This window comes from Tursiops truncatus, chromosome 19, assembly GCF_011762595.2.
Source record: "Tursiops truncatus isolate mTurTru1 chromosome 19, mTurTru1.mat.Y, whole genome shotgun sequence".
NCBI lineage: Eukaryota > Metazoa > Chordata > Mammalia > Artiodactyla > Delphinidae > Tursiops > Tursiops truncatus.
This window is the reverse complement of record NC_047052.1, coordinates 2,884,547-2,899,028: the sequence shown is the minus strand read 5'-3', so window position 1 is coordinate 2,899,028 and position 14,482 is coordinate 2,884,547. Positions and strand designations below refer to the sequence as shown.

Genomic DNA, 14,482 nt, shown 5'->3' with positions numbered 1-14,482 from the left:
CCTTGTTCCCTATCAGGCCACAGTCACAGGTTCCGAGGGTTGGGAGGTGGACCTATCTTTTCAGGAGCTTCCAGTCAACCCGCTACCCCTCAGCGGGTGTCCACACCTTCCCAGGAAAACCCCCAACTCTGTGCTCCCAAGTTCAGCCATCTGTCCACGCCCAGGTGACATCATCCAGGGACCAGAGGCACGGCCCGCCCCACCCCCAGAGGTCCTGGCTCTCATCAATACACGTCGTCCGCAGACCACTTGAAAGCACAGACTGAAGCCAGCCTCAGGTTCAAGTCCTGCAACTTCGGCCTCAGTTTCCTCATCTGTAAAGTGGGAATGGTAAGAGCCCCTACCCCCAGGACTGCTGTGAGAATTGAAAGGAGCCGGCCCCCGTGCCATCAGTGTGACCTCGGACTGTCATTCTGTCACGTCCCCATCGGGGGTTCTAGACGTCAAGTCTATCTCAGGGGGTCCAACCCCGTGTTCCTTGACGGATCAAAGATGGATAGATGCCCCAGGGCAAAAGTTTTCAAACAATTTCCCACGTGTGATTTTTTTGTTTTTTTTTACACCTCTGAGCGATGCACTCAGTCCTGACACCACCCGCCTGGAGGCAGCATCAGACCTCCCCACCACGGGTTAAGGGCTCAGTCCGACAAGACTCCTTCTCCAGGCTTCAGGTGCCACTGGGAAGTGCAGGCTGTCACCCGTGCTTCTGACCTACCGGCTAGAAACAGATCGGAGGTTCCCACCACCTGCTGCTCGGGTTGGCTTAGTTTGCTAGAGCAGCTCACGGAACTCAGAGAAACATTTTACTGACTAGATTTTTACTGGTTTATTATAAAAGGATGTAAGTCAGAAACAGCCAGACGCGAGACATGCACAGGCCACGGCGTGGCAGGCGTGGAGGTGGGAGCAGCTTCCGTGCTCTCTGAGCGCGCCACTCTCCTCCAACCTACCCGGGTCACAACCTGGAAGCTTTCTCAACTCTGTCCTCGTGGGACTTTGTGAAGGCTCCAGGACACGGGCATGATGGATTAAATCACTGGCCACTGGTGATGGAACGCCATCTCCAGGCCGTGGCTCCCCTCCCTGGAGGTCAGTCCTGTGATCGAAAGTTCCAACCCTCTAGTCACATGGTTGGGTCCCTTGGCAACCGGCCCCCTCCTCCTTAGGTGACCTGGGGACTGTACAAAAGGCACCCCATCAACTTAATAAGATACCTCGATGGCTCTCCTCACTAAGGAAATCCCAAGGTTTTGAGGCGCTTGGCCACCTGAATAGAAGGAAGACCAAATGATGTATTTCTTACTATAAATCGCAATATCACACTACTGAAACCCACAGAGCCCTTTATCCCAGCGTATTTCCAGAGAACCCCACAGGTCGAGCAGACAGAAGCTGGTGGAGACGGGGTGGAAGCCCTTTATCCCAACGTACTTCCAGAGAACCCCACAGGTCGAGCAGACAGAAGCTGGTGGAGATGGGGTGGAAGCCCTTTATCCCAACGTACTTCCGGAGAACCCCACAGGTCGAGCAGACAGAAGCTGGTGGAGATGGGGTGGAAGCCCTTTATCCCAACGTACTTCCGGAGAACCCCACAGGTCGAGCAGACAGAAGCTGGTGGAGATGGGGTGGAAGCCCTTTATCCCAACGTACTTCCAGAGAACCCCACAGGTCGAGCAGACAGAAGCTGGTGGAGATGGGGTGGAAGCCCTTTATCCCAACGTATTTCCAGAGAACCCCACAGGTCGAGCAGAGAGAAGCTGGTGGAGGTGTGGTGGAAGCCAAGGAAGCGCTGGCCTTGCCCCGGAAGCTTCTTCTTCATGGAGCTGTTGTGTGTAAGTGCCTTTGGTCCTCGGCCAGTAGAGATGCGTTAGACCAGGAAGAGGTTTTCAGAGTTTTTTTTTTTACCGGTTTCCTTGCCCCATCTTCCCTCAGACACTCCAAGTCTGTACTTAAAGCCACCTGAGCTCACAACCATCAGGCAAAACAAAACAGAAAAGGAACTGGACAGAGGTGGGGTGGATTTCATATCATTAAAAAATAAAAATAAAAACAATACGTGTTCATGGTAGAAAATCCGAAAAATATAGACGAGCAGCTGAATTAAAATAGAAATCACACAGCAACGATTTTTCAGTTGTCTTGACCTCAGACACTTCATACCTGAGCATATAAATAAAGTCAAAGACGGTCGTGCTAAGATTCAGATTCGTTTCAAGTGGTTTTTTCCCCCTGCAGGCCAATAAATAAGAGACTTAGCTTTTAAATCATGACACATGTACTGCCTTGTAACCTATTTTATCTTGTATGCATTCGTCCCACATATTTTGTAAACACTTCTTACACCTTTCACTAGTTTTTAAGACCATGATTTAAAGCATTTCTTTGCGGGCACGTCTTGTCTTTTATTGACTCAATTCTAGGTTAGTAGTTATTTAGGTAACTTATACGGCATTCGATACCCTTTGTCAACTTGTTCTCCATAAAGGTTGTCTCAACGTGTAATCTCACCAGCTATATCTGATAACAGTATTTTTCTCAAAAATCTCATACTGAATAGTCTAATTAAAAAAAACAAACAAACCCTTAGCCAGTTTGGCGGGCAGAAAAGAGAGCGGACGCCTGTGTTTCAGCTTCTTTGCTCGGATGGCTACGGCAGGTGGAGACTTTTCGGGTACTCAGCCACTGGAATTTCTTCTTGTGTGAATTGCTTGAAAACATCCACTGCCTTTTGCCTGTTGGGATAATTGCTTTGACCTTCCTGATTTGCAAGTGTCATTTGCATATTAAGAATTTAAATTCGTATTAGCCCTTCGTTACAATTCATCTCTTCTTAGTTTTCTAGAGGCCAATTAGAAAGTCTTTCACAGACGTTGCTAATTTTCCCCCCGATTTCTTGTTTGCTTTCTAATTTTGTAATGGATTCATGAAAAGTTTACACGGCCACTGCATTCATCTTCTTCTCTATGATTTCTTTCTCTACCTATAGATTTAGAAAAGTAGGAAATGCAATTTTCCTCCAACTGATGTGGAAAAAAATTAGTAAATATTAAGACTGGGCAAAACCACTTGAATCTAGGAGCGAGAGAAACAAGGGAGGCCACATCATACCTTCTGTTCTAGAAAATAAACTTCGGCTTGGCTGTTAGACTCTGCTGGGCTCTGTGTTTTATTTATTACTAACTCTCTTTACCCCGATAATGAGTGTCTGTTTAAGAAATGCCTTCTCAGATTTGCTCGACACAGCAGCTGACGTTGTTATTCTAACATAAGAGGTTTCTCCCCTCCCCACCCCGGCCCCCCAGAACTGGGGCATCTTTTTAAGCATATCCACATGGAGGAGAGCTCAGCCCCGAGGCAGATGAAGAGAAGGAACACGGAGCTTCTTGACTCCGTAGCTGCTTTCCCCCAAGGGTGGACCGGCCGCGAAGCGCGCCAACGCCCTGACTCGCCCTCAGGACACTCTTTGCCAAGCGGGTGCCGGGGCCACCTTTTCCAGAATCCTGTGACAGCCCCCTGACCACACCCCTGACGATGCCCATTCAAAGGGCCTGGGTGGAGCCCAGGCAGCAGCATCTTCGACAAGATTCCCAGCGGGTCCGTGGTCTCCATCAGGAGAACCCCTTTCCGGGTCAAACCCTTTATTTCACAGTTGAGGAGAAGGAAGCCGCAAGTGGGAAGGTACTCACAGGTTCCCCCAGCACAGCCCTCCCAGCCCCTGCCAGCGTGCAGAAAACTCATGCACCTCCCACCCTACATCGCCTCAGAGCTACTCGGATTTTCCCAGAGTCTCCATTCTTGGGTCCATTCAGGATGACCACAGTGGCAGGTGGTATGTGAGTTTTTGTGGTGATCGTAACAAATTACCCCAGACTGGGAGGCGTGAAACAACAGAAGTGTATCATCTCACAGTTCTGGAGGGGACTTACTGTACACAGTGTGTGTCCCCTCCTCAGAGGAGCTGCTGCTGGGGGCAGGTGCTGAGCTGGCCCCCACATCTAAGGTGGCCCTGGGACAAGTTCTCACTCTCGTGGTGACATGTGAGTGGACGTGACGTGACTCAGAAGTGGCTGTGCCGGCTTCTTTCTCCTTCTCCCCGACCGCCAGCTGCATGAGCAGGACCACAGAGGTGGGGGTGGGGGGTGGGGGTGGGCAGGGCCCCAGAGGAAGGATCCTGAGTCCCTGAATGACCTCGTGGAGGGAGACAGTGACCAACCCACAGCGCCAGCACACGACTCGTGCCCTGACACGTGGAGTGGTGGTCACGGCAGCTAGCCGTCATCTTAACTAGTACAGGATCCTGGCGAGGAACCAGTGGTGTGAGCCCTCCACAGTTCTCTGTTCCCCGCGTCCTCTTCCTATCACCTCTGGATGACCTCTGATTTGAATATGTGGCGAATGTTTTGTATCTTTAATAAAACAGAACTCAAAAGCATTTTCCACCAACCTGAAATAGGGACCCACTCCTTAAAGCTGTCCTAGAATTGAATAACAGGAAGGCACTGATGATCCTGAATAATTTCCATTTTGTCTTGGCTGCCAGGACGTTCAGAGTCAAATTTTCTGTTTAATTACAGCACCTAACTCGTTCCAGATTCCCGGAAATCGATCTGCGCCTTCTCAGTGACTTCTGATCAGCCTTTGTGCCTTCTCATGGTTTCTGAGAATAAACCAGCTCCGATTCCTTTTTACATTTGGTGGCTAATAAGTAATAAAGGGCTACACACAGACGTCGAGGTTGGTGGGTGAGCTTTGCGCTCTGGGCTGCGGCACACTGATTCTGGAGGCCCGCAGAACCACCGTCAAATGCAAAGCAGATCCTGTTTTTAAAATTACCTCATCAGTTAACGGAACGAGGAGGTATTGCTCTCCTGCCAAGGCCCTGGAACATGCCAGGCACCCGGGAAGAATATAACGACCTGCAGCATTTTGCCATCAGGGAACCTGTGGTCTAGTCGGGGAGACAGGTGTGCTCGTGGATAATCATAGTATCAGGCCAAAAGAATAACGATAAACACCATGGAACACAGAACAAGAAAGTGTGAGTCTGCAAAGGAGAGGAACACCCATCTGGACCGGAGAGATGAAAGGAAGGTGTCACGGAGCCGAGGCATCTAATCTGGGCTTAATGAGATGAAATGAAATCTTGAGGGGCGCAGAGCAGGAATGTTCGCAGCACCGAGGACCCAAGGCAGCAGGCGCGGCATTTCTGAGGGATCTTTTCGTAGTTTGTTCTTCATTCCCCCACCCCCTTGCCCCCTGGGGGGAACCAGCCATCTCCTTTTTCTTTATCATTATTTTTTTGTTTTCTACTTAATGTGTAAAGTTACTCAAAATAGTCACTGTGTCCTGGCATCACACTCGGAGTTTTTCCTAAGATGAAATCAAAATTCACCAGTCTCGAAGGTTCTGACCTTCGGGAACTTGATGGAAGTCTGACATGTTTCACTTGGCAGGCGCCGGGGTTTCTTCCCGTGCCAACAATGAGAGAGTAATATAATGTCGGTTTCACATCTTGATTCTCCAGAAAATGCCTCTGGCATTGCACTTTCTGTAACATAATGGGGCAAACAGGACAATTCCAAGAACTGTGCGCCAGGGTCCTCCGGGGACGCGGCGCTGGCTTACAACTATCGAGGGCGAACGTTCAAAGACCCCATGACTCAGCACCTAGCCCTCCCCCTCGCCCCTCAGGAAAACGAAACAGCGCGTCACAAAAGTGGCTGAGAAAATCCCCTCTGAAAGCGCTGCTGAAGCCAGGAGCGAACAAAAAGTTAGAGAGAGTTCTTTCCCATGGGCGCTCACCCGCCTCGCGCAGGATGACTGTGCAAAAAGGCTCACTTCCTGCACGGCTTCCAGAAATTGTGGGTCGGGGGGCGAGGTCGGGGGGAACTTAGGTCGGCCTCCTGGTGCCTGTTTGTGAGTCTCCCTCTGCACGGGAAAGACTCCGGATCCTCCAGCGGCCTCCCGTCTCCACGGCCACCCCTGACCATAGGGCATCCAAGGAGTCCCCCATGGCCTCCAACTCCTCGGGGTGGGGGACCCGCAGACCTCCCTAGCTCCCTGAGCCTGCACAGCCTCTCTTCCGGTTGGCCCCCTGCCGCCTGTGTGCGGCCCTCCGTCACCCACAGGACCGCGAGCCCGCGGCCTCGGGACTCACACCTTCCGCTGGTGCCTGGGGAGGGTGGCGTGCAGAGGGGGCATAACTGGGCTTCATTAGATGAAGGAATGACCACAGAGGGAGAGGGTGGGAGACGCCGCCCGGGGCCACCAGGACAGGCTGACGGCTGCTCTCTGTGACCTTTCAGCCCAGAAACGCTTCCCTGGACGTCACCACTTAGATGCATTACTGCAGCCGCCGTGGGTCCCAGAAGTCCCAGTTTCTAGGCCGGGAAAAGGCCCCCTGCCGAGGCACGAGTCCCTCCCGTGGCTTAGAGGACAGGACGGAAATAATCCCTCCCAAGGCGAAGCCCGAGCACCCCGACCAAGGCGGACTGAAGGTGGGCAGCCCCAGGACAATTCAGGTGCGCACCTCCGGGTCAGGGCGCACGTTCGTTCATCCGCGCACGCGCGCGTTCATTCCGCTCTTACTTCTCGAGCATCCACTATGGGCGGGGCCCTCGAGTCACTGTCTCCGAGGTTTCCTTCGCTGCCTGGGGCTGGGTTCCGTAGGGCAGGCTTAGCAGGGGCTATGGGCCGTGCCTGTTACCCACAAGGCGCTAGTCACAGGGGTCACAGGGAGGAGCGACCCTGTGACCTCAGCCAGCAATGCCCCCTCCCCTCCCTCGACGACCTCGGGACAAACCTCACTAATTCCTCAAGCAGAGCCCCATCGCATGGGGTCTGTCCAGCGGAGGAATCACTGATAGACTCAACATCATCCTTATCTGACCTCCGGGGACCTTCCCAGGGCCATGACCCCAGCAATACCTGGCCCGAGGAGTGGGGTCTCTTGGAGACAGATGGGCCCCCACCGAGGGGCCCATATATCATCCCACAAAGAGCTGTCCTCTTTGTATATGCCGTACTAACCTGGGAGGGGCCAGGGCAGGACGCAGATGGGAAATCGGATCCTTTGGAAAATGCAGCAGGAGGGTCAGGCCTGCCTGGGCTTTTTCATTAACGAGGCGTGTCCAGAACATAGGCCAACAGGCAGGTGCCGTGGGCCGGGCGGCAGACACCCGCCCTTCTGGCTTCAGCAGCTCTTTCGGCTCTGAGGACACAGTGACGGGCAGCAGGAACCACACGCCTGGACGGTCACACACGGCCAGACGTGCCCCGGTGACAACGGGACCTTGGGAGGCCCGGCGGAGGCACGATGTCCTTGCTGTGAGCCCAGGGCTCCAGGTCACATGGAGGGAGCCCTTTGGAAGGCTGGGAATACCTCCTGAGGACTGGCTGTGTTAGGAAGTTTGGAGTTCCTCGTGCACATGGGACCCAGAACCCCCTGGCCCACAGGGTTGGGGAGCCCCTCCACTGGGCTCCGTAGACGGTGGGTGGATGGACGGGAAGAGCTAACCCCCTGGGTCCAGGGGGCACGGTGGGGAAAGGCTGCCCTTTGGTGTCCAGCAGACCTGGGCTTCCACGCTGGCCCACCTCCCTCCAGCTGTGTGGCTTTGATCGAATTCCTCAACCTCTCACAGCCGAAGCTTTCTTCCAGAGCCTTCTTGCGCACCGATCGCTGGCCTCGGCCCGGACCTGCCACATTATTCTGGTTGGAAGCAGCAGGGACAGGAGTGAGAGCTGGGGTTTGGAGGCACAGGGTTGGGGGTCAGTCTCTTTGACTTTGAGGGTGTTACTGAACCTCTCCAGGCTTCCTTTCCCCCTTTGTACAACAGCAAGACAACAGTGCTTCCTAGAACCGTGGTTAGAGGTACGGAGGTGAAGCGTGCAGTGCACCCAGCACGTGCAATAAAATACCCACCCCGAAGAATTACCACCGTCATCCTACGGCGCTCAGCTCCCGGTGCCTCATCTGTAAAATGGGCTGATAACTCCTTGTTTTCAGGATGCTGGGAGGAGGCTGGGCAGCCCCGTGAGAGGCACACGGTTTCACATATGGGAAATACTTGAGAAGTGGCAATTTCCTCTTCTTCCTCTTAAATGCCCGTAATTGCCTTAATTCTTAATGACGCTAAACAGTCCCGGGAGGTCCCTGATGGAGCCACAGATACTAGGATGGTCAGCAGACGCATGCTCAGGCCTCAGAGCTCCCAGTCATCAAACCAGAGGGCGTCTTCTTTCCTCATCCCCAGGGACCCCCTGCAAACGGGCTCATTAGGTGAATTTTGTTCTTAATGGGTGTGGAGGAAATATTCCATCGAGTACTCAAGACCCCTTCTGTCCTTGTCCCCTACCAATAGAACTCAGAGAAAGATCACAGTGCCCAGGCTCTCTTGCAGCTAGAGGTAGTCATGTGAAGCCATTCTGACCAATGAGATGTGAGCTGGGGTCGTTGCTAGGAAACCAGTGCTTCCTTGATCCTGCTTCCTCCCTTTCCGCTTGACAGGCAGAGGAAGGGGGCTGCAGCCCTGCTCTTTTCAGTTAACAGTGCATCTCTCTTTTATGAGCTCCCTTAGCCTTCCTGAAACTGCTTAATTTTCTTAAAATGACATTATTTCACTTTCGATCTGTAATCATTCGTAAACCATTTTCGTTGGATTTCTAAACGTATCGTCTTGTAGCAATGTGCTGTGTTGGAACTACAGATGTGGTCACATTTTGTCATGACAAGAGGTACCACATTTTAAACCTCGAATTGAAATCTAATACACGTACAGAAAAGCACAGATATCCTAAGTGTACAACAGATGAATTTTTACCAGCCGAACACACCTGAGTACCCAGCACCCGGATCGAGAAGCAGACATTACCAGCCCCCAGAAACTCTCCCTCCTCTGTCACTGTCCCGCAAGGGGTAATCGACGTCCTGAGTCAGCGGCGTGGGTTAGCTTTGCCGGTTTTTAGGCTTGTCTATAAATGGAATCACGGCGTGTGCGCTTGTTTCTGACCGCTTTAGTTCAACATCATCTAGGTGAGGTTCATCCCGGTTGCTGCCTGTGGTCACGAATCGCTCATTCTTGTTGCTCTATAATATTTCATTGGATCAACGAACTACAGCATCTTCATGTGGAACAGCTGCCCTGTATTCCAACACGTGGGTGCACCATGCTGTATGTAACCGGTCCCTCTTTCAACGGACTAGAGGGCTTCTGTTGGTGGGTGACCACAAGCAATGCTGCAGTTATATTCCTGAACACACACCTTGGTGTGCTCTCAGCCAGGGTATATCAAGGCCAATTCCTAGCTCACCTTTTTATTTCTCTACTTCTGAACCACTGGGCTTATTAAAGAACCACAGAGTACTTTTATAATGAAAAAACTCCAATAAAATGCATTCAGGGCTTCCCTGGTGGCGCAGTGGTTGAGAATCCGCCTGCCGATGCAGGGGACGCAGGTTGGTGCCCTGGTCCGGGAAGATCCCACATGCCGCGGAGCGGCTGGGCCCGTGAGCCATGGCCGCTGAGCCTGCGCGTCCGGAGCCTGTGCTCCGCAACGGGAGAGGCCATAGCAGTGAGAGGCCTGCGTACAGCAAAAAAAAAAAAAAAAAAAAAAAAAAGCATTCAAACTGCCAAAACACCCCAATAGCCATTCACTCACTCACTCAATCTCCTGCCCCCTTAAAGCCTCCTCTTCCTACCCCTCTGCTGAGGTACCTTGCAGCTCACAGCCCCGCTGTGGCGTATCCCTCCCGCATCTGGAAATGATTTGACAGCCTCGAGAATCTTACAGGCTCTAGGCCTCCGTTAGCTGACCTAATCATTCTCAGAGAGCTGAAAGTCAAAGTTGCCCGTGGTGCTGCCCGGCCTTCACTTGTGGGAAACTGGAACGGGGCAGACTGCTTCCCCCATGGTCCACATCTCGGAGAGAACGGAGGAAAAGATCGGACCCATTTCATGAAAGAAAGAGAATTCAGGAGGCCTGAGGGGGCTGATAACAAGAGGTTGTGAGATGCATTGTTAAGTGAAAAAAAGCAAGGTTTGTTTAAGTCGGGGTGTGCTCCGTATCCTGTTGTCGTAAATGGGGGGGGGGGAAGGGAGTCATTTCCATATACTTGAAAACAAAGCCCTCTCCCCACCAGTGAGGCCCCCGGGCATATGAAAGCTGTCCTTCAGCGGGGCATCTGACACCACAGGGAGATGGCGAGGGGCATGAAAGGGGCCACACTGCAGTTCTTCCTTTCTGTACTGTTTCCATTTTCTAGCCACGGGCATTGTATTATTTTTGTATTTTTTGTGTGTAACAATTGACCATGAACTCAGTGGCTTAAAACAGCCCACATTTATATCTCACAGTTTGGAGGGTCAGGAGTCTAGGCACAGGTTCGCCGGGTTCTCTGCTTAGGGTCTCTGGAGGCGGCAATCAGGGCGCTGGCCAGGCTGCATTCTCATCAGAGGCTCAACTAGAGGGAGGGATTGGCTTTGGAATTCCGTCAGGCTTTGGGCAGAATTCTTTTTCTTGCAGCTGTGCAGCTCATGGTGGTTGGCATCTTCGAGGCCAATGGGAGGGAGAGGCTTCGACACTGAGGAGGTCCTCTGTCCCGCTTTTATAGGCCCCCACCTGATTAAGCCAGGCCCACCCGAAAGAACCACCTTTTTGATCGGCTCAGAATCGGCTGATTAAGGACTTTAATTACATCTGCAAAGGTCCTTCATCTTTGCCATCTTCTGCGGGTTCGAAGCAGGTCACAGGTTGTGCCTACGTTCAAGAGGAGAGGATCATAGAAAGGTATGGGCGTCGGGGGTGGCGAGAGGTCGGGGGGCCATCTGGATTCTGCCCACTCCACACACAGGCACTGACTTGAGGAACGTTAATAGCAGTTATCTGAGGAAATGGTTTTCTCTCTCTATTTTCCTCTACATTGAAAAATTGATCATGCCGGGCTTCCCTGCTGGTGCAGTGGTTGAGAGTCCGCCTGCCGATGCAGGGGACACGGGTTCGTGCCCCGGTCCGGGAGGATCCCACGTGCCGTGGAGCGGCTGGGCCCGTGAGCCATGGCCGCTGAGCCTGCGCGCCCGGAGGCTGTGCTCTGCAACGGGAGAGGCCACAACAGTGAGAGGCCCGCGCAAAAAAAAAAAAATTGATCATGCCCCTTTTAAAAAATGTATCTATTTATTTGGCTGTGCCTGGCGTTAGCTGCGGCACATGGGCTCTTAGTTGCGGCATGCATGTGGGATCTAGCTCCCTGAACAGGGACAGAACACAGGACCCCTGCGTTGGGAGCATGGAGTCTTTTTTTTTTTTTTTTTTAGAAGATGTTGGGGGTAGGAGTTTACTAATTTTTTTATTTTTATTTATCTTTGCTGTGTTGGGTCGTCGTTTCTGTGCGAGGGCTTTCTCTAGTTGTGGCAAGCGGGGGCCACTCTTCATCGCGGTGCGCGGGCCTCCCACTATCGCGGCCTCTCTTGTTGCGGAGCGCAGGCTCCAGATGCGCAGGCTCAGTAGTTGTGGCTCACGGGCCTAGTTGCTCCGCGGCATGTGGGACCCTCCCAGACCAGGGCTCGAACCCGTGTCCCCTGCATTAGCAGGCAGATTCTCAACCACTGCGCCACCAGGGAAGCCCGGGAGCATGGAGTCTTAACCACTGGACCACCAGACGAGTCCTGATCACACCCCTTTTAAAGGAGATTTTGTAACGCTCTCTCCGCCTCCCCTTGTTAGTTTCTGCTGTGTGTGTGAGCGCCGTGCACATCCGTCCCTGCCTGCCTTACGCTGACATAATCAAACACAGCCATATATAACCAAATAGAGCTTTCATCCCCATACTCTTGACCCCAATGAGGTTAAACCTTAAACGTTATTCTGCAGGTGGATTTATTCCTCTCCTCCTGTGCATGGCCTCCCTGAGGCTTCTCCACCTCTTCCTCCTTCATCAGCTGCTGGGACCTCACAGCTCCCCGCTCCACAGGGAGGGATGTTCTGCTTGTGTCCAGGTTGTTTGGGTTGTCTGTTTTCTTGCTTCTGCTCTTGCTTCTAACAGACATCCTTGTAAATAAGGATGTAAGCTCCTCACATGCTGGAGCTTTTCCGTCTATAGGATGGATGTTCTGAGAAAAGATTTCTGGGCCCCCTCTGTGCACGCGTTGCATGTAGCTGTCTTCAAGATCACAGCGATTTGCATTCCCGTGGACCCCGATGAGCACACTCGGTGCCCCTCACTCTCCTGCTTAAACAGTTTGCCACGCCTGAACTCAGGTCCTGGTTCCACCAGTTCCTTCTGTGTCGTCTGGGATAAACTGCTTAAATATCTCTGGGCCTCAGTTCTCCCACCTGTAAAAGGAGGATAAGGATAGTACCTACTTCACAGGATGGACTTGGGGATTGAATGTGTGAACACAAGGGCCCTGCATTTGCTATGATTCGGCCTGTGGCAGCCGCTCTGAGAAGCGGAGAGCAGAAGCTGGCCTTCCAAGATCGACCCAAAGCTGTGCTCCTTGTCATCCTTTGCCTCCCCTGAGATTATTTTGTTCAAGCCTGAGTGGAAACGGGTTGTAAATACTAAACGTGCATCGTCCAGACGTCAGGTCTCCCAAAGTGACAGGGAAAGCAGAATCATTCGCGTCACCATCACCACTGTCACTGTCATCCTTGTCGTCATGAAAACCCCCACTTACTGAGCACTTACATTTGTTGTGAAGTTTCCCCACAGGAGGATTACTCTGAAGGGTGTCTCCCTTCTTAGACCACGAATCAGACCGGAGGCGTTTGGCTCTAAGTCGCAGAAACCCAATCCAAGGCATTTTATACAATAGGGAAAATACATATTTTGCAGGAAAAGAAGTTTGGTGGCTCAGAGGCTCCGGGGTTGGTTAATTCAGAGTCTTCATCAGGAACCCATGTCCTTCCCTCTTGCTGCTCTTTCATCGTCAGCATATCAGCCTCTTCCTCACTGTCACAAAATGGTTGCCACAGCTCCAGCTGTCACTTACAGATGTCCCAGTATCCAATGGGAAAAAAAACCCCACAAACTGTTTCTTCTTTGTGTCTCTTTCTAAGAGCAAGAAAGCCTAGAGGAGAGCTGTGTACCTTCCACCCACGTGCCCCTCGCCAGTCTAGAGCCAGACAGATGTGCTCAGGTGAGTGAATGAATCCTGCCCCCAACACTTACTACATGGCAGGGGGTGAACCGATTCACCTCTCTGTAACCCAGCTTTGTCACCTATAAAAGCTGATAAAGGGACTTCCCTGGTGGTGCAGTGGGTTAAGAATTCGCCTGCCGATGCTGGGGACACGGATTCGAGTCCTGGTCTGGGAAGATCCCACATGCTGCAGAGCAACTAAGCCCGTGCGCCACAACTCCTGAGCCAGCGCTCTAGAACCCGCGTGCCACAACTACTGAGCCCGTGTGCCACAACTACTGAGCCTGCGTGCCACAACTACTGAAGCCCGTGCGCCTAAAGCCCGTGCTCCGCAACAGAAGAAGCCACCGCTATGCGAAGCCCTCACACTGCAATGAAGAGTAGCCCCCGTTCGCTGCAACTAGAGGAAGCCCACACCTAGCAACGAAAACCCAACGCAGTCAAAAAATAAAGAAATTAGAAAAAAAAAAAGAAAAATAAGCTGATAAAATAGTATCTATTTCAAAAGTTGTTGTGAAGATTACATGAATTATGAAGGCCAGTCATGCATTTTTTAAGACCCTTACTGTTATTGTTGTCCCTCTTGTTGTTGTTATTATTGCCAGCCCAGGGCAATGTCTGGCTTAATAAATACTTGAGTTGCTGAGTGATTGACGGGAGGGAACTGTCACGTCGGCAGGACCCAAGGAAGGGGAACGAGGTGTGGGAGAAGCGGGGGTTGACAAGTGGCCGGCACAGGACCACCCAGCGTGCCCGGACTTAGCGTTAGGAGTGACTGATTCCGCCCTGCAGGAAGATGCTGAGCCCGTGGGGCCCGGCTGGCTGCCCCCAGGCCGTCCTGGCCTCTTGTTTTTATCTGGCCTGCCCGCTGGCCCTCGGGCTGACACTCGGTGTCATTACTCTGCTCCAGACACTCAGGTACCAGCTCATTTGTCAATCAGCAGAAGCGTTTCAGCTGTCAAAGGCGCGGCGATCTCTGTGCAGGCGCAGCGACCTTCGCAGCTGAGAAGGCCCCCAGCTGCTCTGAGTGGAACCAGCAGCCCTAGAGGACAGCCCTGGGAGAGGCTGATGCTGGGGGTCACTCAGCCCGAGGGGGACAAAGTACCCCCTCACCCCCAAGGGGTACAAGGATGCAAAACAGAGCCGAGGCCTCTGGAACCGTGGCCCAAGGCCCCAACGCGCAACTGAATCCTCACATCACTTCTCTAGCTGAGCAACTCTGGGCAAGTTACTCACCCTCTCCGAGCTTCCAGTCGCCTCCTGAAAAAATGAGAGTCCGTCCGGCCTTTGATTCTGCAACCAGCTCCCAGAATGAACGGGGCAGCCCAGGCGGGGGGTGAAGACAG

At 52.6% G+C, this 14,482-nt stretch overlaps 1 long non-coding RNA gene across 1 annotated transcript; it reads left to right on the top strand.

Annotated features, from left to right (window-relative positions):
• The first annotated feature begins 6,311 nt into the window (after positions 1–6,311).
• Positions 6,312–13,349, top strand: LOC141277186 (uncharacterized). The gene is made up of 3 exons (XR_012328150.1): positions 6,312–6,521; positions 13,054–13,133; positions 13,255–13,349. It is a non-coding gene; the product is annotated as an uncharacterized lncRNA (long non-coding RNA).
• Positions 13,350–14,482: the final 1,133 nt, after the last annotated feature.